A 26,025-nucleotide genomic window follows, 5' to 3' on the forward strand; every position below is an offset into this window, starting at 1 on the left:
ACCACACACAAATACCTCTGAACAGCTTATCTGCCTTTTCCAGTGAGAAGGTCACAGGTAGGATAAATATATATATATATATGTAAATATATATTCCCCCCTACTAGAGTAGTAGAAAAACTCCAGGTGTGGGTGTGGACTCCTTTATAAATTTCCTTCTCCAGTGACAACCTGGAAGTCTAGTGTCCACATTTGATGACTTTTACAGCCCTAAGATAAACCATGGTTCTTTGACATTATCATTACTTTTCATCTCTCTACTTCTGCAGAGAGTTTAAAGCAGTTTTAGTGAAAACACAGACGCTCCAGGATTTTCTTTGAAACCACCTAACAGAACAAAGAGGTGGCAAACGGAACAGAAAGAACGCCAGGCAGAGGTCTGCCGCCAGAAGCTCCCTGAGAACCAAGGACAAAAAGAGGAAGGCAACCCGGGCTACACAGTCTCTTCTTGTCGGACAAAAGGAAGTCTGTTGGGGGGAATAAACTTGCTCCCTGCATTCAGCCCCAAAGAAGCATTCATTGGGACGTGTGCGTGAGCACACTGACCAACGTAACGGCAGCGTCCCCGCACAGGACTCACTGAAAGTGCCGAGTCCTTCCCACTTGCATTCCTGACTTTGTTTCTGTGTTACCTTAGCTGTGCTCGGAGGGTATTCTTCATGTATATGTCTTAGTTTGTTTTTATGAGATGAAAAACAAAACCAAAAAAAAAAAAAAAATTAAGAAACATCTGGACCCAAGCAAAATAAGTTGTAAACTTTGAACATTAAAAAAAAAACAAAAAAAAACAACAACAACAAAAACCACCGACTGCATGGTATGAAATTATTTTGCTCTTGGTTCATCTTTTCATAAGTTTTCTGATTAGTCTATTGATTTTCATCAAAACTGTTAACATTTTGTAACTAGAAGCGCGTTCGGGGTAGATGAGGACTCCACAGCTATTAACAAGTTGCTTGCAAAAAAAGTGGCATTTACAAATGGGTTTTTCTTGAAAAATCAATAAATCATTTCTACTGGCTTTAATAGAGATCAAACAAATGAAATCGGCTTTTTTTTTATTATGACACTGACATTTTCGGCCCTTACCTGAGGTTTGTCAGGTGACTTCCAGGTTTTGGAATCTGTATGTAGCTATGTTTTCTGTCACGTTGAAGGTAACTGCCCAGGGATGGAACAGTCTCGCAGAGCTCCTTTCTCATGCTCAGCGCAGCCATACAGGTCAACCACAAGACAGTCTCATTGGACTTGTGTGTTGGTCCTGGGTCTGGGTCATACTTCCCTTTTTTAGTTAACTCCTATTTGTCCTTCAGAGTGAGTTCAGTGACATAACCTCAAAAAATGTTTCCCTACTCTTGTTGAACTTCCCATAGAACCCTCCCTATAACTCTAACCACAGAGACTTTTACCTTGGATTTGCCTATCAATCTAATCTACGAGGCTTTAGACTTCACGAGAGCAGCAGTTGAGCTCTAAGGTCAAGCACAGAGTATGGCATAGAGCAGGTGTTTAATTAATAATTATAGAAAAAAAGAAGGGAAAGAGGGAAGAAGGAAGGAACGAAGAGGTCAATTTTGAGTCTATTTCAACATGGATATCTTTTTTTTTAACCCATTAATGCTAGAGGTCAAAAATTTTGAAAATTCAGTTCTTCAAAAATTTTCCGTAAACTCACATCATTTTTTGACAAGCTCCCAGCATGCCAGTATCTGCAGCAGTGACTAACTCTTTGTATCACGTGATAACATGTACCCTCAGGAGGCAGACATGTGAAAAATCAGACCTCAGCGATGACCTTGAGCAGTAGGATAGAAATAACTCACACGTCACTGCTGATCCAGTAACGGAACATGAGGTATACATCAGTTAAATGGTGAGTGGATCTCCTTTTGTAATTTATTTATTGATGTTAAGGGGGGCGGGGGAGACATAGGCAGACAGAAACATCAGTCTGTTCTTGTATGTGCCCTGACCAGGGATTAAACCAGCAACCTTTGCATATCAGGACAATGTTCTAACCAACTGAGCTATCTGGCCAAGGCTCAACACAGACATCTTCTAAGTGCCTGTAAGCAAAGCTTATATAGGTCAGTTCCTTGTGTGACTTATTTATTGAATTCATTCCTAACTGATTCAACAAGTATCTATTCTCATGTTAGCAAGGCATTTTTCTAGTGGTCACTGTTATCGGGGTTCTACAGTGAATACACAGGTATAAGTGCTGATCTCATGGAATTTACATTGGAGTTAGAGGAAATAATTCACTTTTTCTTTAACTGATTTGAGAGTGAGAAAGAGAGATCTGTTCTTGTACATGCCCTGACTGGGGACTGAACTTGCAACCCTCTGCACGTTGGGATGATGTTCTAACCAGCCAAGCTATCTAGCCAGGGCTGTGAAATTCATTCTTAAAGATAAATGCAGGCACAAAAAGGAAGATAAAAACAGGCCATAAGACCTGGAGATAGCCAGTCATTACTCTTATTCTTCCAACAGAAGAAACTGGGAAAGATAAAGAGATCTTGGACAAGACGATACTTTAGGTCAGTGGTTTTCACCTGCCAGTCTGTGGACTGGTGCCAATCTGCCAGAAATTTCATGCCAGTCTGTTGCAGAGTTAACCACCCTGATGTTGTATGAAGATTACAGACCTAATGATTATAGACTCTACAATTTATACAACATCACGACCAACATGACATTTCTAGCAGACTGGCACCAGCTCGTGGACTGGAGGTTGAAAATCCCTGCTCGCCTGACCTGTGGTGGCGCAGTGGATAAAGCGTCGACCTGGAAATGCTGAGGTCACCGGTTCAAAACCCTGGGCTTGCCTGGTCAAGGCACATATGGGAGTTGATGCTTCCAGCTCCTCCCCCCTTCTCTCTCTCTGTCTCTCTCTCCTCTCTCTCCCCCTCTGTCTCTCTCCTCTCTAAAAATAAATAAATAAAAAAAAAATCTTTAAAAGAAAATCCCTGCTCTAGGTGACATCTCAGGGGCCAGTGGAACCCTTCCTTTATCCCAAATCAGTCTCATAGGATCCTAGGTCTCAAAATAAAATGTCTGGATCTATCAATGTCATCAACACTTAGGAAGTCACCTGGAATCTGTGAGCCCTTGGCGAAGAAATAGAAAAGCCGAGATTATACGTTTCTAGCTACCATCTGTCAAGGGACTAGAGCCAATCAATCAGCTCACTTTTCAAAAGCTTAGTTTCACCCTAGGAGGAACCAGAAGAGTGAATCTGAGACATAATTAATTATCCCTCAAGGCAACCGGACATACTGAATTCCAATTATATTCCAAAGGAAATTAAATGGTGGTTAAAAAAAAAAAAGATTCAAACAGAAAAATCTGGTGTCCCATGTCAACTATAATATTTCCCCCCAACAACAATGCCCGAAGGTTTGGGACACAGGTCCTCTCTCATATATGACAGGGATCACTCACATCTGTCTCTGGCTTTCAAGGGAGACAGACCAAGGGGAGAAAAACTCAGGCCCACAGGGCCGATCTGGTCATATTCTAATCTACATTCAAATGTGCCAAGAGTAGGGAAGAGATGAGGTAGAGAGATGACTTTTCAAAGTCTCATCCAGCCCTGTGTTTCTAGGAACCCAATGGAAAACCAGACCTAAATCACTAATAACCTGAAGGTCACCAATGAAACCGCAGGGCTAACCAGCGGGATGATGCTGCACAACCTTCTGAATGGGCCCCAGGCCTTCATCTACCCTATGAGACGACTGAAAGAAGTGCACTGAATCTTCCCACCTGAAAACATCCTGACTGTAACACTGGTCCCTTTCCAACTGGAAACAGCTCGAAACTGGTAAACGAATGGTAGAGAAATGTCTATGAGCTCTTCCTGCCTAGGAAAGCCAGAAACTACAGACCAAGAAAATGATGGAACCTATCCTTCAGAGGGGGCCCAGTGGAGCGCCTGATAAGCCAACCCACCTCCTTCCCCAAAGGCACGAGAAGGCCTTTGAAATCAGATGTCATTGAATGTACAGTAACAAGTTCTTGACCTTGAGGATCTCATCACTGCCAGAGGGCATCAACTAAACCAGAAGAGAAAGCCCCCTGGTCTGCTCTTCCAGCAGGTTCTCTCTTCCGGGGTGCCTGGCGAGTAGAGACACGCATTATCCCCTGCCCATCTCTTTCCCAAATAGAAGATGGGAGAAACGCTTTCAGCATATTAAGCAGTGAGTTCAATTTATAAATTATTAGGAACGTTACCTCCCCTTGGGGGTTTTCTGAAGTCTTTAATCGTGTAGAAATTCTTTCCAGTTGCCACGGGCCACCATGTTAATTAAGAGGCCTCTATATGTCCTCTGGGGCTTCTGACGTGAGCTGCACAGCCCGCTGGCAGGGGACAGAGCCGCCTGCCTGCTTAGCCTCTCACTGTGGCCTGCTGCCATGAGACGCTTCAAAGCCCCTTCCTGACTTTTCTAGATCCAAGTATCCAAAAAGAAAAAGGCTTCCCCCCGATGTCCCCTTTCATTAAAATACCACTTGTTGGGTAAAGATAGGCACCAGGCAACCTTCCGTACACAAGAGACACACTCTGAGAATGAGAGCCTTCCAGGTTAGGCGGGTGGACGTTTGAGTGCCCTTCCAAACAAAAGAAGTCAAGAGCATGAAGCCAAGAGTTAAGAGGAAGCTCAACTTTTTAGCTTTGCTCCCACCCCCAGGGCCTCAAAGTTTTAATTCCGTTAGGTTTGATCATTGTCTTATGCCTTTAATTTGGGAAGTTGGTCTTCAATCCCTTCATGAGGCTTCAGGAGTTTCGTCTACTGACAGGCTGAAGCCCTGCAGGGAACGTGGCTGCGGGCTGGCGTGCTGGAGTCAGCCTGGGCTATTTCCAGTTGTCCTCTTTCAATTCTTTTTATAGAGCTGCTTTTTCAGTTCTTGGGATTTTTCTTGCCTCGGAGCCTTCACTTTTCTGTCCCAGAGCAACGGCAAAAGGGTGTATTTGTTCACAAGGTGCTCAGAGCTCTCTAATCATGAGCAGCAGTGAGGACCTGCCATCTGATTTAACCTGTCATCTAATGAGAACGCTAAGTCCAAATGAAGTTGGGTGTGGCCGGGTGAGAGAAAAGCAGCTTGCTATGGGCTGGGAGTCCTAGGTCCCAGGTGACCCGAAGAGATCCCCTAATTCCAAAGAGAGGCCTAGCCCTCTTTGAGCAGGATGTCTGAGGAATCAGGTGACTGGGGCAAAGCTTGAGGTCTTCTCATCCCTCTAGATGTAGACGTAACAATGTTCTGAGATGCTGCTGCTGCTGCTTACTCAGATACGATGGAACCCCAGTCGATGTTAAGACAACAGCAGTGACCCACGCATGGCTAGGAGATACAAGGGTCCAACCAGAAGCAGAAGCAGCCCTGGCCGCTGTCTCAGCAAAGCCAGGAGCAGAGCTGCGTGAGACAGGCTCTCTCCGTGGGCCGTGTGCACCGGCCTTGCACATCTTCACAAGCCAAGCGTGAAGTCAATAAGTAAATATCTCCAGCTGGATAACGCTCAGGGCCTATTCTTGGCCACGTTTCTTTCCTACTCTCCTCTTTGTTTTTATGCAATAGGTGATCTTGATGAAATAAAATAATAACAATAATCTGCTCCATTAGGACAAACCATTATGGGAATTACTGAACAAGTAGCAGAAGCAGCAGCTGGCACAGTGTATGCTAATGGCCATTAGACTTTCACCCTCTTTCTCTCCACGTATAATGGAGTTCTTGAACTTCTCTTCCTCCCATCGCCTCAAAAGTCAGGCCATCCAGCCCAAGGGAAGGAGAGAAGGTCTCAGAGGTGTGGCCGCTTGGTGGGCAGCAGCTGGGGCTGAACAATAAAAATCAATATTCAAAACTGGTCACTGAAGGCGACCCTCATGCAAGACACCTGTGGGGATTCTGACGCCCTGTGGGGATGCCAAGACTTCAGATGAAAACAGTTGGGGACAGAAGGGAAGTGAGATTCAAAATGTCAAGATTTCCCTAAATGTGGTGCATATTCACCAGTGTCACTCTCTGAGCCAGTGAAGATCTAAAAGGTGAGGTTGCTCCCCAAATACAAACTAGGACAGGCCCTTAGTGGCTGCACTACTCAGAGGTGCCACTAGGAGGCGCTAGTCAGAGGGCAGAAGGAAGGCCCATCACATAGGGTGAGACTTGATCACATTCTTGTCCCACACAGAGAAGTACAACTTTACTTTCATGATTCATGAGTTCTGGTGTGCCAGGGCTCAGAGGTCCTGCCTAGTTCTCTCTTACAATGGGTTCTCCAATGGTCCCGTCCCTCTACTGAGACAGATGACAACCCCACATAGCTGAGGGTTAGTTTTGTGACTATCTTAAATGCTGCAAACCACCATGAAAGCATGTCTCAGCTTCCTTTAGCAATCCCATCCCACGTGCTTAACGCCTCCCTTAAACTGCTGCTTTATTTTCCTATTCTGTGCACACTGCCTTATTCTAAAATATGATATAATGGAGAGATATTAATAATAATAACTACCATTTGTGAAGTAATCATCATGTGCTGAACACAGTACATAGTGGCTTGCATTCATTATCTTATTTAACTCTGCCAAAAAATATAAGCAGTAAGGATTACCATTTCTATTTTTAAATGAAGAAACAGAGGATCACAGGGGTTAAGGAACTCACCCAAGTGTAGGTGGTAGTATGAGACCAAACAAAGACTCAACACTGATCTCAATAATGTGTTCCACCACCATGTTGAGTAGAAAGGGGCCCACCACTGTAGTTTGGGCCCAACTCCCCATATTTTCTTTTTTTTTTTTAATTAATTAATTTATTTATTTTACAGAGACAGAGAGAGAGTCAGAGAGAGGGATAGATAGGGACAGACAGGCAGGAACAGAGAGATGAGAAACATCAATTATTAGTTTTTTCGTTGCGACACCTTAGTTGTTCATTGATTGCTTTCTCATATGTGCCTTGACCGTGGGCCTTCAGCAGACTGAGCAACCCACTGCTTGAGCCAGCGACCTTGGGTCCAAACTGGTGAGCTTTGCTCAAACAGATGAGCCCGCGCTCAAGCTGAAGACCTCAGGGTCTCGAACCTGGGTCCTTCCACATCCCAGTCCGATGCTCTACCCACTGCACCACCGCCTGGTCAGGCTCCCCATATTTTCTAAATGAAGCCCTGAATGGCCTTGTTTCTACACACTGAACTCTTAAGGTTATGCAAATGAGAATTCTCAAATGTTTCCAGTCGGAACTGTCTACATGGCCTGCCACCAACACCCCCAATCTTATTCAGTTGAGCTTATAACTGGGTCAATCAAATGCCTAATTGTAAGCAATAATCTGACCATGCCAAGAGTGGCCATACTTATCAGACTGTCACTTTGAGACAGGCAGGGAAAACCGAGGGAGATATCTGTTCTAGGGTAGATGTTTCTGAAGTGAACTCAACTGTGTCTCCAGGGTCTACAGGTCACAGTCGCTACACAGTTTGCTTGAGAGCAGCCTGCCACCCACGATGCAGCTCAGATCTGTTTGCTGTCTGTTCACCCTTGTTCTGGGGTTAGAGACCTAAGAGGGAACGGTAGCTGTTTTCCACAATATAACAAGACACGTAGAAGACAGAATGGGGAGAAAATCTTGAACACATTCAGGGAAACTGCACTTCAGTCAGGTTACCCAAAAGACTGCCGGACAGTTTGGGGGAAGGCAGGATGTCATGTTTTGCGTTAGGACCCAAAGGGTGATGATGCTCACACCCAATGCAAGTCATTCAATGCTGGTCAAATACAGAGGCTAGCAAGACTCATCTACGCTGCTTTCGGCACACAATCTTCCTTGAACTTGTAACTGATCTGACCCCCGACATCGAGGAAAACCATGAGCATCCATGCTCACATCCCTGTATCACTCCAGCCGTGGTTCAATCTTGGCATCCAGCAAGATGCCTATTAGAGCGAAAAAATTATAGGGGGGAAAACCAGAAGAGAATTAAGGACTCCAGGAGATGACATACATTCCAATTAGCGCATCATACACCGAAATCCCTTCCAAGTCCCCCACTCCTCACCAGCTAACTTTTTTTGGCATCAAAGGAGGAAGGGAAAGAGAAGATTGACAATTAAGAGTCTCCTCTTGGGCCACCACTAAATGCTCGGGCTCTTATTTCCCCCCTCTAAAAAATAATTCAGTCTTTCTCTGGAACTAATCAAGCACAAAATCTGGGGAAGAAGCCTGGCTTGTGGAGGCATCTCTGCGCAAGATGCTGATGTGCTCATTGGGGCAGCATTTGTTAACCCCCCCGGCTCTAACAGCCGCAGCGTATTGTCTTTGGCTAATTACATTTTTGCTGGCAAAGCCATTGTACAAGTCTTCAGATCCTTCCCATCGTTAATTAAAACAACAACAACGCTGCCCCACCTCCTCCCACCTTGGCATCCCACCCACCCTCCTCCGCATGCTGTCCGCTTTGCTCTACTTTTCTAGAATTCTTCTCTTGTATTGGCTTTAGATGGGGGAATGGGGTGACAAGTTGGAGTAGAGACCCTGTGACCTGCAAGCTTGATGTCTCCCCTAGCTGACCATGGGTCGCTTTGTTTCTGGCCAGATGTTACTCACGTAAGCCAGGACCATGGGCACAGATTCAGACCTGGCCAGGCAGAGAAGGGCCAGAGAGAAGGGCCGAGTCCCACCTCTGCCCTGCCCTCCATGGGACGTGACAGAAGGCCTAACTCAGGTGGTGTTTGGATTCACTGATCAGGAGCTTGATGATGCAGAGTGAATTCACAGGTCAGCATGATCCAGCCAGAGACACTCCCACGACACACAGACGGTCAGGGACTCTTGCTTCCAAGGCAACTGAGGAGGCCAACATCATCGGCCCAGCCAAGGCTTCATTCTGTGCCTGGAGTGGGCATGTGTTCCTGACTCCATGAGGGCCATTCCCAGCCAACCTGCAACGCACTGACGACTTAATTCAGATCACAGTGAACCCGGGTTTCATTTTTCTACTTATTAATAGCGGTGATTTATTTATTTTTTCTATTTTTAACATTCAGTTCTATTGTAAGGGAGAGAAAAATAAAACAAGGAGGTTGGGAGGAAGACAGGAAGGAGGGGGAAAGAGAAAGAGCCGGCAGAGGGGTCCAGAGCTTGTGCTGCTCATCCTGGAACCCTTGCACGCTCCTTTCTGCCAAGGCCGCCTCTCCCTCCCTCCGACCAAGTCCTTCATCCCTTTAGGGCCCCACATAACTCTGTTTCCTAAAACCAACTTTGACCACTCTGATCCTCAGATATCATTCTTTCCCCACTCCTAAAGCATATGTGGGTACTGCTTAATCAATCTTTAATTCCCCTTTCTGCTGTTTCTAGACTTGCAGGCAGACACCGATTCTTAAAACCTTTCTATGGCCCCGGCCCAGGGCCCTACCGTGGATGGCTGCCACGAGCACCGCCCTGCTTGATGGATTACAGGGAGGCCTGCTTAGCTGGCTTGGCCAGGCTGATAAAGCACAAATAGCACGATGTTTGCACACTGTCTGTCAGTCCAGACTGGAGGCCTCCGTCTGGAAGCCCATCCCCACTCCTCTCAGCTGGCTCCCTGGCCACAGAGAGCCCTCTCGGGAAGAGATGTCAGCCGGCAGCAGGGAGTCAGCCTCCTCACACACAAGGACACTCAAATGGCAGGCCCATGGTAGAGAGCTACCATCCAGAGAGAGCGTGGTGGCGTACTGTTCTCCAACCTCACGGTAGCTTGTCCCTTTCTGTGCCGCTGGCTCACTGGTCGGAGATGGCGGAGCACTCACTTAAATAGATGGGATTTTTTTTTTCTAGCGAAACTAGCTGACCCGGATGCTGCTCCACAGACCTTGGCAGGAAGAGAGTCTTTCCCCCAGAGAGGTCAAGGGCCGGTGTCGCATTTCAGAACGCCTAATTTCAGAACGCCTCCTAAGAGAGGTGATGGAAGCAAGTTAGGTGTAGGCTGAGAAGGGGCCAGGAGAGAATTGAACGCTTCTGAAGCGAGTGCTTTGGGGAGCAATGGGAAGAAGTGCTGAGTGCTTGGCACAGAGCTGAGGCCATAGGAGGTACCCAAGCAGGCTTTGTTGGGTGGAAAGGGAGCTGAATGAATAAATGAATGGAGAGATGGATGGATGGATGAGTGGATGGATTGGATAGATGGGTGGGTGGGTGGGTGGGTGGGTGGGTGGGTGGATGGATGAGAGGAGAGGAGAGAAGGCTGGCTGGACTGTTGGATGGCAAGATCATGGTAACTAGAAGGGGATGGCAGGAGTAAGGCATCATCAGGGACCTGTTCCAGGAAGTGGGAGGGTTCCCAAAAAGAATTGGAACACATCAAAGAAAAAGTGGATTCATGAGAGACACTTGTTATCTCTTTCCTTTTTTGCCTGCAGTGGCTCAGAAAACTAAAACCTTAGTGTTCCCAGTGGGACCAGGGCTGAGGTGCTAGCAGCTATAGGCCCTCTGTGTGGGAGGCAGGGTGGTATAGTGGGAGACACCCACGAGGAAGAGCCTGCAGATCAGGGTTTTGGTCTCAGCTTCCCAGGCATGTGGCTTTGGGCAGGTCACTGAACTTCTCTGGGAGAATGGTGTAGGGCTCTGGTAAGAGTCTAATGCAGTGATTTTTAACCCCTACGTTTGGGGACTGGTGAAAATGGGAGAATTATTTTGGGGTCCACTAAGGCAAAAATCACCCTGAGCATAAGCAAACAGAATGATGTGAAGTTTTTTGAAAGTCCCTTCTCTTTAGAAACTAAAGCTTTATTTTCTTTATTAATCTATGCCATATATATATAGATACTATATTTACATTAATATTTCTGTACAATAAGTTTACATTTATATTATAGATCAACTGCAGGTAAGAAGTTCTTCCGAAGTCCGAAGTCCATTCGGTAGTGAGGGAAATCACGGGACCGTCAGTCTCCAAGTTTCCTCCACTGCCACACCATGACGAATCGGGCACCCAGTGGCCAGACCCCGCCCCCGCCCCCGGACATGGAGGGGCTGCTCTGTTTCTAGCACCAGCTCAGACTCCTTTTATTCTCTCTCTCAGTTAAGAAGCCACACAGAATACACACTGAGTGAGAGGGACCCAATTATAGGTCATTTGTAATGTTGACTCCACTCTAATGGGAAAACAGGAAACCAATCACAAATGTCAGCCCTCCACCCACTGTCAGTACCCAATTTACTTGCCACACTTCACAGCTGACGGGGATGTGGCACTGTGGCCACGAATGGCAGAGGTGTGAACTCAGCCTTACCATGGACAGGAAGAACAAGGATTTCCCCCCCTGGGCAGACTTGCTTTGCCCAGAGTCCGGGTCAGGGGCTGCCCAGGCTCCAGGCCCTGACAGGGGCTTCTCCACTGTATCACACTGGGGGGGGGGGGGTACCAGCTTGGCCTTCTGCCATGCTCTGCAACACTAACAACTCAGAAAAATCTTTCAGGGTGATTTTTCTCAGTGTGGATTTTTAAAAAAAAATTTTAAATAGATATAGAAACAACTTTGTGACCTAGCCGGCTCTGGTGTGTGGGACAGTCTTCCCTAAAGTTCCTTTCCTGTGCATATGGAAAGGGAAGAAGAAAGTGAGGATTTAGTGGAGAGAAAGGAGATGCAACAAGCAGAGAGGGGCCCTGAACAGAAATACGGCCAGAGGTCTTGCAGGAGAGAGGAAGGGACGCTGACTCATTGGCTGGGTCCTCCTCCCAACAGTGCTACTTACCAGTCAGGCAGCCCTGAGATCTAGTCTCGGTCCCTATTTTGTCAGACTTGCTCAGCCTTCCTAACGGACTTGATCATGCAGACTCAGAATCCCTTCTGGCCAGGCCCCTGTGAGGACAGAGACGCACAGTCCCTCCCAGCAGGGCGGTCACACGGCGGAGACAGCCTCATGCACAGACGGGCACGATGGCGGGATGGCACGCCAGGGACCACACGCGCCACTCAGCCCAGCCTAGGGGTCGTCTCTTAGGGGAGGCCATGGGGAGGACTTTGAAGCCTTGAGTCATTAGAAGCAATCCCACTCGGAGGACAGCAAACACTAGTGAAACGATGGACACGTTAAACAATGAGAAAGGTCGAGGGGAGATGACTGCGCTTTCAGCGAGGATGGGACACAGTGGACAGCAAGCAGGGGTGGGGGATGAGGGTCAGGTCATGAATTCCTCCTCGGAATTGGCCCTTCAGAGGGGAGGGAACCATGCAACGCTTTGCACCAGGAAGATGACACTTTCCTAAGCACGTTCTCCTAGGACAGCCTGGTGGCGGTGAGAGGGAAGTTTGGGTGGGGACGGGAGAGGCAGAGTGACCAGGCAGAGAACCCTGCCGCAGTCTGGTGAGAGGTGAGGGGGCCCTGCATCAGTGCTGGGCATGGAGGGGGCAAGAAAAGAGGAAGACATCTGGAAAACAAGATGAGCACGGCGTGGCGCTAGACTGAACAAGGAAGGAGAGGGACAGAAGGGGATCTAGGCTGGGTGACCGTGGTCCTTGCACCAAGGGAGGCAGAGGGGCTGGTTGGGAAGAGAGAGGATGCATTTCATCTGACCCATGTTGTCTGAAATTCACAAGGGTCATCCAGGGAGACTAGATCCTAGTCCGAACTCGGGGGACAGACGCCATGGCTGGATGCAGAGACAGCTGTAAGGACCGAGGAGAACAAAACATAACACAAACAAATGACACTCATTTCACAAACACCAACTGGGGATGTTTCTTGTGTGAAGCACTGGGCTGGAAGCTGTAAGTAATATAAAGATGAATCAGACTCAGACCAGATCCTGCCATTTGGGAGCCTAGAGACTAGTAGGGAAGACTCATCAAAACACAGACACATTGGATGGAAATAGATTACCAGCCTGGAGAGCCACAGAGGAGTCCTTCCTGCTGGCCCGACCACAGGAAACCCCGGGGGAGGCATGGTCTCCGGCTGAATGGTTGGGAAAGGGGGCCAGATGGGGACATTTGAGGTAGGACCTCAAGGGTAGGTAGAGTTGAACACACACACACAGAAGGAAAGGTACAACGTAAGAGTAGAATGCCACGGGCATGGCAGGAGCAAGGACACTGAGCAGACGGTGCAGAGAGGGGGATCCCGGGCAATAAGAATGAAGACGAGGGTTTAAATAATGAAAAGCACTAAGTGTGTGGGTGATTTTCAAGTGAGATAACTCTCCTCGCGCCTGTCCCTACCCTGCACCCCCCGTGACCCGGAACGGTGTGAGTGGGTAAGGCAGCACCGAGCACAGAGGCTGGGGACATTTCTGGGTGCAGAAGCAGCCCTTGGAACACGCCCCCTGCATCACGCAGGAGTAGTTACAGGGCCCACTTCCCCCTCTATCCTTTTCCACTAGATGAGATGGGTGAAAGTGAAGGTCAGATCCAAGACTGATGAAAGAGGGGAAGGAAGTCAGCTGGGACTCGCAGGAGAGAGATGCAGGGAGGGGGTGGTGGCCACGCGTCCCGTGTCTCCGAGGGGACCTGTGAACCTGATGGAAATACGGCACTGACTTATCCCTGCCTTTGTGCGGGGGCTGCCAGAGAAGCCGCGGGCCCACCCGGAGGGACGTCCGGGAGGTGCCCTGTAAGTCCCTATATTGCTATCTGGCAAGTTGGAGTTGAGGAATTTTCCTTCTAAAGCAGACTTTCCCCCCTAAGAGACAACTGCTATCCTGGGAACAGAGAACACAGGAAAACTGAGGCAGGTAGGAGAGAAGAACTACAAATCCCTGACTCAACCAGGAGCCCCTCTGCCTCTGGCTTCGTGAAAGTCATTTTAGGCCAGAGAGTAAATGTCCTCTCCTGAGTCCTCGAAGTCCTCCACAGGTGACGCCACAGCACTCCATGGGACAGCTCCTCTGACACAATCCCCCAGGCTGAAGTCTGCAGGCCCCTCCCGTGGATGCCTCCCTCACATGGCCCGGGGCCACTCTGTCCTGACACCAATTCCAGGGGGTCCCCAGAGCACTGCCTGTCAGCAAAGGTCGTGGACACGGCAGTGAGGAGCAGAGTGGCCTGAGCACAAGGGGCCCAGGGTCAGCGATTCAGCAACACCCTGGCTGCCCGCAGACAGGCCCCCCAGGACACGGGCAAGGGCTCAAAGCCACCAAACTACTTTCAAGGGCTCAGCCCAGTGAGAGGTACCAGCTTCCTCCCACCAAAGAACCACTTCCATCGACCCAACCTGTGGGCACACCAGCCCGCCATTTCCCTACAGACCATTAGCTCCTGTTCCTAAGCGGGGGGTGGGGGAGCAGAGCTGCTCCAGGGAGCAAAATACAGTTCTTTCACATACTGCTCTGAAGTCTGTTTTAAGCAGGAATTGCTGGTGTCCCGTAAGCCTCCACCTGCAGGCTCCTAGAAAGTGAGCGCTGGGGCAGCCTGCAGGGTCCCCCGGCCTGGGCCGGCGCAGCAGGGTCCCCACGGCCCATCCAGGTGCTGTGGATCGATGGCTGGTCAGAGTGTGAAACATTTCCACTTTATTATTTATTTGGCAAACTGTCCTTCTTCTGAACCTACGTGGAAATAGTGAACTAGAACATCACACCCACGCCTTTGTCGTTGACATGTCTATCTAAGATACAGCTAAAATAAGGTCAACCAGAAAAAGCCAGTCCATTTATATAAAAAATTCAGAAAATAGCAATACAGACTGTATAAAGAGATGGCAAAAAGCCGGGGGGTGGGGGAGCGGGGAGCAGGGTGTAGGGCTAACGTGTTGAGAATGCTCGTTTACAGATGAACAAACGGAGGCTCAAGAAGAGGAAGGAACTTTGCCTGGGGCTTCAGACTTTCATGGGGAAAAGACCCTACTAAAAGGCTCCTGACTTCTAATTCAGGGGTCTTTACCTGACATGAGGCCACCTGTCCCCTCGGCTCAGCTTTAGTCCCTGCTGAGCAGCACAGAAATGCAGTTTGGATGAGTCCTGTAGGGTTCTCAGCCTGAATCACGGCTGCAGAAGCTCTGAGCAGGGCCCTGGCTGGGACAGATGGCATCCGAGGAAGGTGGCCATGCCCTGGACTGCCCGGGGCCTCAGACACCGAGGCTGCTTGTCCGATCAGCAGAGCACTGAGGCCAGAGGCGCTGGGGACCGACACAGCCAGCTGGCAGCCTGGGGATGGTGACTGGGATGTATACACACCTTGACATGCAGGTGAATAGAAAAGGGTGCCTTCACGTCACTGGGGATGCAGTGCACTCGCCTCATTTTATAACGTGTCTAAGTCCTCCAGATGCCAAAGTCTGACACATGTGCACTCATAAAGCCAAAATGCTTCTCTGTCTCAGTCCCAAAGCCTTCCACCTTCTTGCTCACAGAAGATAAAGGAAGGGAGGAAACAGAGGTTGAACACTTCAGTAAACATCTGCTGTCAGATCTCCCTTAGGGACCGCATATGGCCCTGTCTTCCCTATGGCACTGGGGCGGAAGAACTCACCTTAAATTCACCTTAAACAAATTCTGGGATTGGGAGCCAGAGCCCAGCAGGTCCCAGATACTGCTCCGTGAAGCACCCTCTGCTGTCAGCGTCAGTCCGATATATCAATAAACAGAGCATCTGATTCATCCTAAGTTAGAAGGTACTCGACTCATCTCTTGCTATTCACAGAAGTCAGCAGCGGTAGAGGGATCAAGAGAGTCATAAATAGCAAGGCCGCTCCAAGAAGCTCCTGGCATCCCCCCACATGCTAGAGACCTCTCTGCAACCTTGAGGAGGCCACCAGCCTCTCATCTAGGCAAGATTCCTAATACACTTGGGCAGATACTGGAGAGCGTCACAGCTGACATTACGAGGGGAAGTCTCAAAGTGCTTTGCCCACTCCCAGCCTCATCAGCAAGGCAGAGAGCCATCGCGAACTCTTAGGTCCTCAGCATCAGTTCCACACAAACGAATCTGATCATGGCCTGCCTGGAAGCAGAACCCGACTCCCACGCATGTGGGTACACGTCTCTAAGGTGTCTTGCTTTAAGGAACTGTTCGAACGTAGCCAGGTTTTCTCATAAAAGTCTACTGTATCTGTCACCACGTAAACCAAGCTAGAGCCATCAGCGCACAAGAAGAACAAACAGCATATCTGCTTATCCAGTGGTCCCCAACCTTTTTTGGGCCACGGACCGGCCTTTAGGGTGGGACGGATAAATGTATCACGTGACTGAGACAAGCGTCAAGAGTGAGTCTTAGACAGATGTAACAGGGAATCTGGTCATTTTTAAAAAATAAAACATCGTTCAGACTTAAATATAAATAAAACAGAAATAATGTAAGTTATTTATTCTTTCTCTGCAGACTGGTACCAAATGGCCCATGGGCCGGTACCGGTCCGTGGCCTGGGGGTTGGGGACCACTGTGCTAATCCATGTCCTGTTTATACCTCTGTTGTCAAGTCTAAGCATATTTTTGTTTTCATCAACTTTTGCCCTCACTAGACCCTTTAGTGCCTTTCAGGAGAGGCTAATGTATTGCATATCACCTGAACTGTTGAATACCACATTCCTTGAATTTGTAGCAAGAACAGTCTTTGTCAATGCCTGGCTTAAGTGACAATTACAATCAATCTATGGGAGTCAATGAAAATTAAAAACTATTATCTTTACACTGCAAATAAGTCCTTATCACTTCTACCAAGTGATTACATTTTAGTCTCTGTTAGGGCTCTATAGACAAAATAAGGAGAAATTACTAGGTCAGGGACAGCAAACTATGACCTGTATGCCAAATGTGACCCACTCTCTGTTTATATAAATAAAGTTTTATTGGAACACGACCACACCCATTCACTTATATACTGTGTGTGGCTGCTTTGACACGACAGTGGCAAGAGCTGGGTAGTTGCAACAGACCTCATTATGGCCTGCAAAGCTAAAAATGTTCACCAGTTAGCCCTTTATAGAGACCTGGCCTAGTTTCCTGCCATTATCCATGCCAGCGTTCCCTCTGTGGGCACATACAGATGGCTACACCTACTATACCAGATCTAGTCTGTCTCCAACCACAGCCCACGGGTGTGATGGGTGAGGGTACATTTAAAGACAAACTTCAGGTCTGTGAGAGAATCCCAAAGCTTCTGGTAGGGGCCGATGGCGAGGGGCAGACGGCCTGACCCAGAGGAAAGGTAATGCATTAGGAATACGAATCTTGAGTTTTCCCACCAGGCCTGGCCGTGAACACCACCCACCGTTCCATGCCTTCTTTCCCCTGTTGCGAATGCAATAACAATCTTTGTATGTGTGGATACCTGGGCAGAAAAAGAATTCCCACAATGACATCATTTGGTTTGATGAAAAAATAAATTGGTGAAATTCTTCCAGGCAAGCTTGGCGCTGGGCTTATCACACCATAACAACATAGCTGCTAGGAAACCCTATAAACAACGGAACAGAAGTGGCTTAGCAATGCCCTGGATGCGCACGACTGCGTCCCAGCTTTGTCAGGGCCCGTACTGCTGTTGCCCTGATGCCCTTAATTTCTTTGGTCTTTTCCCCGAGTACAACCCCTCCAGGACTGCTCTGGGAGGCTGCTATGATCTCAGCTGCTTCTCTGTCTCCCTAAAGCAGTGGGCCCCTGGGTAACACATGGCACACAGAATCATTACAGAAAGCTTGCGTGGCACCCCAAGAGCTTACCAAGTTCATATTTACTGGGCACTTCCCGTGGGCCAGGCATTGTAGGAAGTGCTTAATAAAAATCATCTCATTTCATCACCAAGACAGCCAATGAAGTAGAACCTATTCCTATTCCCATTTTATAGATAAGGGAAGTGAGTTTAGAAAGATTAAGCAATTTGTCCAAGTTCACTAGAAAAATCTAGTAAGTGGTGGAACCAGGATTTCAATTGGTCTCTCTGACAGCAAAGCCCCTGCTATAAACGACTTCACTCAGATTCAACACCACAGACCACAGTCCTCATTGACTTCTCAATGACCTTTGCTCAGAGCCAAGCCCAGGCTTCTTTGTGATGCTTGAGCTTTTTGCCCAATCTAGCTCTTCAAATTCTGATGGGGCTCAGAGACTCCATCATGACAACATCTTGCCCAACTCTCTATGGGCCTTCCCGCCCAATCTTTACCAAGCGAAGGGTTTCTGCTGCAGTAGCTGAGAGAAGCGAAGTGATTTCGCCTGGCAAACTGGAGACCAGCAGACCCTGGAGTCGGTGAGCAGCAGAGCCCTACAGCAGACTGCGGTCCGGCACTCTTGCCTAGAATCCTGGCTCCATCTGTGTGACCTTGATTCTGTGAGTTGCTAACTCTAAGTCTCAGAGTTTCACATCTGAAAAATGGGGAAGTGTATGTCTAATTTTGCAATGCTGCTATAGAATTGATTGATATTATGCATGAAAATAATCTTACACACTGCCCGAGACACAGTGAGTAAAAAAATAGCTTCATTACTATGACTATTACCAGAAAATATTGATTTGAACTCCACAGAGATTATGGCTCCTGCTTTCAAAAGGATCTTTAGAGATTTTTTGGAACGAAGTACTTAAAAGTAAATTGTTGGCTTCTCTATCAAGTGAGTTAAATGGCTGAACAGAAAATTACATCAAGTTGTTAAAAGGCATTAGTATCCTTTATGTGAAAATTTGGCCTCTTGGCTGTTTTCCTTGATGTCTGGAAAAATGAGATAACTTAAGGCCTTCATGAGCTTCAAGAAAGAGAAGAACAAGGCCCTGGACGAGGGGCTCAGTTGATTAGAGCATCGTCCCAATACGCTAAGGTTGCAGGTTCAATCCCCAGTCAGGGTACATACCGGAAGCAACCACTGAATGAATGCATAAATAAGTGGAACAGCAGATCGATGTTTCTCTCTCTCTCCCTTCCGTCCTTCTTTCTCTCTCTCTCTCTCTCCCCCAAATCAATTAATAAAATACTGAAAAAAAAATCAGACAAGAATTACATTTTAAAAAAAAGAGGGAACAGAATTATAAAGAGGATATAAAAATAGAAAGGGAGAGCATGGTACATTCCACCTGGCTCTCAGTGCCGCCAACGGCCATCCTCAAATGTTAAGTGTTATATGATTGAATGTTCCTTGAAAGCAGAATTTTATATTATTAATTTTCTACTCTTTAGTAGCTAAAAAAATAGTACCTGAAGCCTGACAGATATTGTTAAATGAAAGAATCAATATCTAAATAAATAAATGAGTCAATGACTCTTTTAAATCAATAATAGGTCAATAGTGCTTTTAAAATGCTTTTTTAGTTTCTAAGAATTGACTCTAAAAGTGTGAAAGTAAGTATATGAAAAAGCCGAAGTGTACTGTTACATGACTTTCACACTTTCTGAGTTGGAAGTCCCCAATCGTCCTCTTCCCTTCCCTGCCAATAAGCCCATGGCCAGCTGTGAGGTGGCGTGGCTGTAGCCAAGGTTAGCAGGTGGATTTAGCCAAGCTGAACAGATCTGAGCTTTTGGGGTTAGCTGCCTGGTGCAGTTACAGAAACAAAGATCTGTGTTCCACCTTGGTTTTGGGTCCTAGTGCTCATAGAGTTAGTAGTTTTGAAGTAACAACGGGGAAGAGTCTCATATGAGTCTCAGCAGATAGAAGTTGAAAAAAACAGCAAAAGCTGGTCAGTGGACAAGTAATAAACATATATTGGGTGCTTACGATGGGCCAGGATACGAGCTGGCTGCTTCTCAGAGTCTAGACTCTTCCCTCAATTCAAGTCCTGGCTCTGCAACCTAATAGATGTTTAATTTTAGGTAAGTTACGTAGCTTGTCTGGCCCTCAGTCTCTGCATCTGTAAAATGGAATAATAATAACCCCTACATCATGGTGTTGTGATGAAAATTTTAAAAATAAGCTAATATACATTGAAAATACTTAGCATCTGGCACATTGTAAGTACAAAATAAGGTGATGATGATGATGATGGTGATGCTTATCATCATTCAATCCTTCTAATGCTCTGTAAGGTAGACTGTACTACGCCCACTGTATTGAACAAGTCAGTCAGGAGATCATGGCTTCCCGTCTCTGCTAAAGAATGTAGTTCTGAGCTGTGCCCGAAGCAGGAGTGGTCCTTTTCTATGCCATGGAAGCCAACATTCTCATAACAGCCATAGAAGGTTAGGGTTACATCGACCTATGGGATCATTCGATAGGAAAAGCTCTGAACAAGCAGGAACTATGGCAACTAGAGCCATCAGCTTCTCTCCCGAAGCAGAAGAATAAGGGACAAGAAGCAGGGAATGTGGCAGCCATAGAAACCACTCTGGAAAGCTTGTAAAACGCACAGAAGTCAGGTGGGGCTGTAAGTGAGATGACTTGATGAGCAAAGGGAAAGAACAAACATAGAAAAGCAAAGAAATGGGGAGGGGTTTTACAGTCAACAAGACAGTGAAACTAATTTGTGGCAACAAGAGCTATAGAAACAGGGGCGGAGCAGCCAAGCCCACTGCTGAGGTTGAGGAGATGAGGCAGATGTTGTACAATGGACCAGTTCCAGGCTTTGGGAGAGTCTGCCACTTGGGTTTCATTTTGTAATCAGGGGACTCTGGTCTCCCTTCCCTCCATATGAATTTCTATCATCAACATCCATTACAGAGAAGGCCTCAGTGGGTCTCGTTCTTTAAAACTGAAGTCTAACCAACACATCTGTCTCACCGGTGAGGTAATAAAGCTTCCCAAAAGGTCATCAAATCACCTAAAGCGGTAAAGCCACAATCTAGAGTCCACCTTCCAACTCCAACCGGTGCATTTTTCCCACTACCCCAGCTCCTCATCAACAGGAACACGAGAGGGCGACAAGCAAGACAGACTGGCTGAGCGACTGCATGGCTAACAGACTCCCGTGGACCTGCATGGAATGCACCGCCTAACCATGGTGCCAGGAGAGGCGGTCTAAACACCAAGCCCTTCCCAGGTGCCTGGAATGGCCCCCAAAGGGACCCTGATGTCTCCAGCCTTCTGCACAGTAGTCTTTCAGAGTAAAGATCCCAAAGCAAAGAGGTTTTGTTTTTAGGGCTCTTGTTGATTACTTTAGGAACCACGCACCCTTTCCCTGACCTAACGTAAGGCGAGGTACACAGTGATGACCGCCAGGGGCGCAGTATGCTGGTCAGGCGGTCAGTCCAGCCCTAGGGCAGATGGCCCGAACTGCGGGAAGTGCTCCTTGCACTGAATCGGGACCTGCCTCTTTGTACCTTCCAATTTATTCCTCTAGTCCTGTTCTTCATGGTAACGCATGACACATTTAACCCCTCCACTGGATTCTTGAATGAAGGTCAGGAAGACTGAACCCTATAAATTTGGGTATCCTCAATCAGATCTATGAAAACAGCATCAACTGACAATAAAGATGAGAAAGCCACTCTGATTAATAATTTTTGTAACAGATTTTATGAAAGCCAAAGATACTGACAGAAGAGGCATTTGCCTTCTCTCCTGTGCCCACAACCACTTATTATGTCCCTGATGGTCTTGGTGGCACTCAGTGATGACCATGCTTGGCACTGCTCCTCTCTGCTCTGGAAGTGGCCGAGCCTTAAAGAGTGAACTGATGACAGCTTCAAGCAAAGTCACACGTGATGCTCACGCAGCTGGACCAGACGCCAACCGAACTGTGAGAGCAAGGATGGGCCCTCTGGCACAAAGTTGTTTGCACTCTCAGAAACACGATCCCAGAGTCTCCCATACATGTTCTCTGGGCTTTGTACTCAACTCAGCCCCAAACCCCGAGTTTGGCCAGACTGGAACTATCCCTAGAGTGTCCATTCTGTTCCTGTACTCTGGGACTCCACAACAGCACCTGTGGCTCTTCTGTCCCTGAACCTTGTTCTATTTTTTTCTCCCTAAAGAAAACTCTGGGCCCTGGCCGGTTGGCTCAGCGGTAGAGCGTCGGCCTGGTGTGCGGGGGACCCAGGTTCGATTCCCGGCCAGGGCACATAGGAGAAGCGCTCATTTGCTTCTCCACCCCCCCCTCCTTCCTCTCTGTCTCTCTCTTCCCCTCCCGCAGCCAAGGCTCCATTGGAGCAAAGATGGCCCGGGTGCTGGGGATGGCTCCTTGGCCTCTGCCCCAGGTGCTAGAGTGGCTCTGGTCGTGGCAGAGCGACCCCCCGGAGGGGCAGAGCATCGCCCCTGGTGGGCGTGCCAGGTGGATCCCAGTCGGGTGCATGCGGGAGTCTGTCTGACTGTCTCTCCCCGTTTCCAGCTTCAGAAAAATACAAAAAAATAAAAAAATAAAAAAATAAAAAATAAATAAAAGAAAACTCTGTGTCTTAGACTCACCTGGGACTCCCAAACACGAGGAGCCTGAGGACACCGGAGATGCCAGCAGTCAATGCCACAAAAGCCTGCAGACACTAGCCAGTGGGCTTCACACAGCAGGGGCTGGACATCCTAAACAGCACCCAACCTTGATTGATGGGCTCTTTTCACATGCTCAAGAGGATTGACAAACGCTCAAAAATTTTTTTTCCATAATTGTGGATTCTGTCTAAGAAGGCTGAACTATAAAAGACATAACCTGCCAGTCGGAATTATCGCTACAAAGTATATATCAAACCAAAGTATTTTTGAAAGGCTATTTGCTGTGATAAATGTACTTAGCCAACCTGGATGCATATAGGAAGTCTATTAACACTGCCATCTTTAATTGCAAGGATGAAATATATACATAATACATTAAAATTCTATTAGACGTCATTAAATTCTTTTATATACTTTAAGAAGAAAAATGTAGATCAGATGGTAAGTTAGAAAAAAAATAAAATATAGAAATTTAAATCTACCCAGAGTCTAAATAGCTGATGAAAAGCCATACTAAAACCGGGATCTTCTTGGGAATAAACAATTTGCTTATTATTGAAGAATTCCTTGACTTCTGGTTTAATCTCAGACATCAATTTTCATTTGATGATTTTGCTTTCCCTTATCCAAAGGTTTGCAACAGACTATCCTTGTGTCCTTTGTAGTTTTAAATGCCCATTATCTTGCAAAATTTGAAATAAATCTCTTCAGCCAAGTTTGAGTCATGCAGGAGGTTAAAACCCACTGTTTGACCCGCAGAGCAATGATATAAGGTTTCAGGAGGGAAATACAATTATTCCACACTAGGAAGAAATGATACCTTTTTTGGGGAAAAAAATTATTCAAAAATCATAGGACACGATTGAAAAATAAGAAAAGCAGAAGGTTTTTCAAAGTTTTAAATTACCATGTTACCAGCTAAGGGATTGGATTTCCACGAGCCCACGAGTTACTGATGATCTATTTGTTTTGGGCGCCATGGAGGAAATGACTTCCCGATTCTCATTCATACAATGTTACAGAGACACCGAGAAAGGTTTTCCTTGGCTTTTCATTCTCTCATTACTTGTATTTTGTGTTTAAAACAAAACATGGAGAATGCAAAATATAAAAATAAACAGGGTCCCTGCACTGAGGCAAGATGGACGAGGAAAGTGTAAATACAAAAACGAGAGAAATGTAAACTTTAAGGTTTTCACAGAACCATTCATTTCCCCTGCACATATTGGAAATACTTAGGATTATCAGTTAAGCTTTTAAATATACATTTTCTTAACAAGAGAGAAAAGGTTGGGAGTATTCATGTTTTGATAATCACCTTGACTTTTCTCTTTTTTCAAATTATGCTAATTGGGTCCAAACTAAAACTGTATCAATAGTGATGGTTATCGTTAATGAAAAATGGCCCTGCTATTGTTATTTCATAACTAAAAGAGTTTGGAGAGTTAGATTTTATTTAAGTGCATTTTGCTTCCCCCGACACTGTTATTAGTCAAAGGATTTTACTATCTTCTTACACTTACAATGCTCTCATTCTGCATGCCTTGAACTGTTGCTTAGTTTACATCCAAAGGAAGGGATATCAGATAGAGTCTACCCATCTCTGAGTTTCTTAAGAAGAAGCCATAAGAGGGGAAAAAAAGAGAGAGAAAGAAAAACTCGTGGCCAGGGAAGGGACAGTGTGGTGACTGCTGTGAGGAAGGGGACGGGGTGCTCTCTCATGGGTGACCAGGTGATGACCATCTCTCATGGGTACAGTGATGTAGGGAGACTCACTTGGGGTGGTGAACACACCATGCAGTGTACAGACGATGTGCTGAGGAATTGGGCACCTGAAACGGCATAATTTTGTTGACCAGTGTCACTCTAATAAATTCAATTTAAAAATAAAAATAATAATAATAAAAGCAGCAGCAACAACCATAAGAGACTCCGGGAACCACATCTTCAAACAAAGCTGAGACAGATACTCAACTTCAGACTTTGGGACAGTCTCGAGAACACGACCTGAAGGGTAGGAGAGGCAGTGTGGGCGGGTGCGTGGTGCGGAATGGGAATGGAAGAAGCCGAGACCGCAGGCTGGGCAGCTGGGGCTCCACTGACCACCCCATCTTTGAAGAGCACGGGAGGGAAGACTCGACTCTACAGTTCACCTGTGGAACCCTGTTCTCCTGCTGAAGTCAAAAAGACTTCCTGCATTTTTCATGCAGACGGAGGCCTACCAACCTCCAAGAGGCCACGCTGGAGACCAGCACAAGACTTGTCCCCTCTCACCCTTTGCCCATGCTGGTTTAACCTCTGCCTCCTCCAGCCTCGTTGAAAATAACCTACTCTAAATAGAACTGCAGGAATACTATCTTCCACTTTGTTCAGGAAACAGAATGTGATTGGTGCTCTCCCATGGGTGACCAGTAGCCTGTGAAGGAAAGATCTAAGACTCAGGAACAAGGCTGACTTTTGTTCTCTTTCCTTTTAAGTGTCTACTGTCCATGAACCTCTGCCCAGGGGGTCTCAAAGAAAGAACTGCATTCGTAATGCAGGGCTTCTCATGGGGGTAGTTATAATTTTAAGGCCATAATCTATTTCCTCGCACACTTTGGTATCCTTAATCAATGTATTTCTATCTTCACTGCCACCTGCCCCTACAAAAGTGTGTGCATACACAAGCACACATACAGACACTAAACACACACACTTTTCTAGGGAACTAATTGGAACACCTCAATCTAAGGAGAGTGGGGTCCTTGCTACACTGAGGATATGATGTAGCAACTGGGACAACCATTAGATTGTCTTGTCAGGATGCTCACACTACTCCCCCAACCCACCCCCTCAAACACACCTCTGACACGTCGCTTGTCTTACTTCTTGTATTCAGGGTCTTTCTTTCAAACAAAAATCACACGCAGTATTAGTTCTTGGGAATCTTGACACATTTTTTATTCAACCTACACATGCATTTGGTGTGACAAAGACTGGTTCTTGGACATAGTCTTGGACTAAAAGAAATAAAAACCACCCATGACCATGACTGTTTCCCACATATATGGGAGGATGTGTATAGCTGGTGGGAAGTCCACCACCCCATGCCCTGTTTGTTTTTTTTTCAATCAAACCACATTATCCATGTGAAGACATTGTGGCCTCCACATCTGTCGCCCCAGTCAAGCCAGGGCTGATTCAGCTGATTGTCCTGATCTCACCGTTCTCTGGAAACAACAGACTACACTGAAGACAACCTTCTCCGGGACAAGACACACTGAACTTTCATTACGGATGTAAAGGTATGGTACCCAAGATATAAACTTCATTTAATTTGTAAATATGGGGCATAACAATCTCATTTACCCGTCTGCCTTCCAACATATCTAGACGTTGAGATTTACCATTTGCTGTTCAAAAACTCATTTCTTGACCATATACTTTAAATAAAGTAGCTTGTGTTTATTTAGGTGATCTATCAAACCTGTTATTCACAAGATACGATTGAGGAAGAGATGGAAGGATCACATTCTAAGATTTTATCAGATATTTTTATGGGGAAGTGTTCAGTGTCAAGTATATATTTGGATAGTGGAAAATTTTGTATATCTAAAACGTGCTCAGTTTCCTCAAAATCTGATACACAAAACTAAACAGCATGTAGTGATGGTACCGGAACAATCGATGAATTAAAGTTCAGACCAAGACCTAGAGTGGATCTCAGCTGAGACTACTAACAGTGAAATAGCCGTGCCTTTCATACATACGGCCCACGACTGCTACC

At 46.6% G+C, this 26,025-nt stretch overlaps 1 protein-coding gene across 5 annotated transcripts in view; it reads right to left on the minus strand.

The window, feature by feature from the left end:
• ASTN1 (astrotactin 1) overlaps positions 1-26,025 on the minus strand; it is a 295,307-nt gene that overhangs the window by 164,625 nt on the left and 104,657 nt on the right. The window lies entirely within an intron of this gene.

Source organism: Saccopteryx leptura, chromosome 2, assembly GCF_036850995.1.
Source record: "Saccopteryx leptura isolate mSacLep1 chromosome 2, mSacLep1_pri_phased_curated, whole genome shotgun sequence".
NCBI lineage: Eukaryota > Metazoa > Chordata > Mammalia > Chiroptera > Emballonuridae > Saccopteryx > Saccopteryx leptura.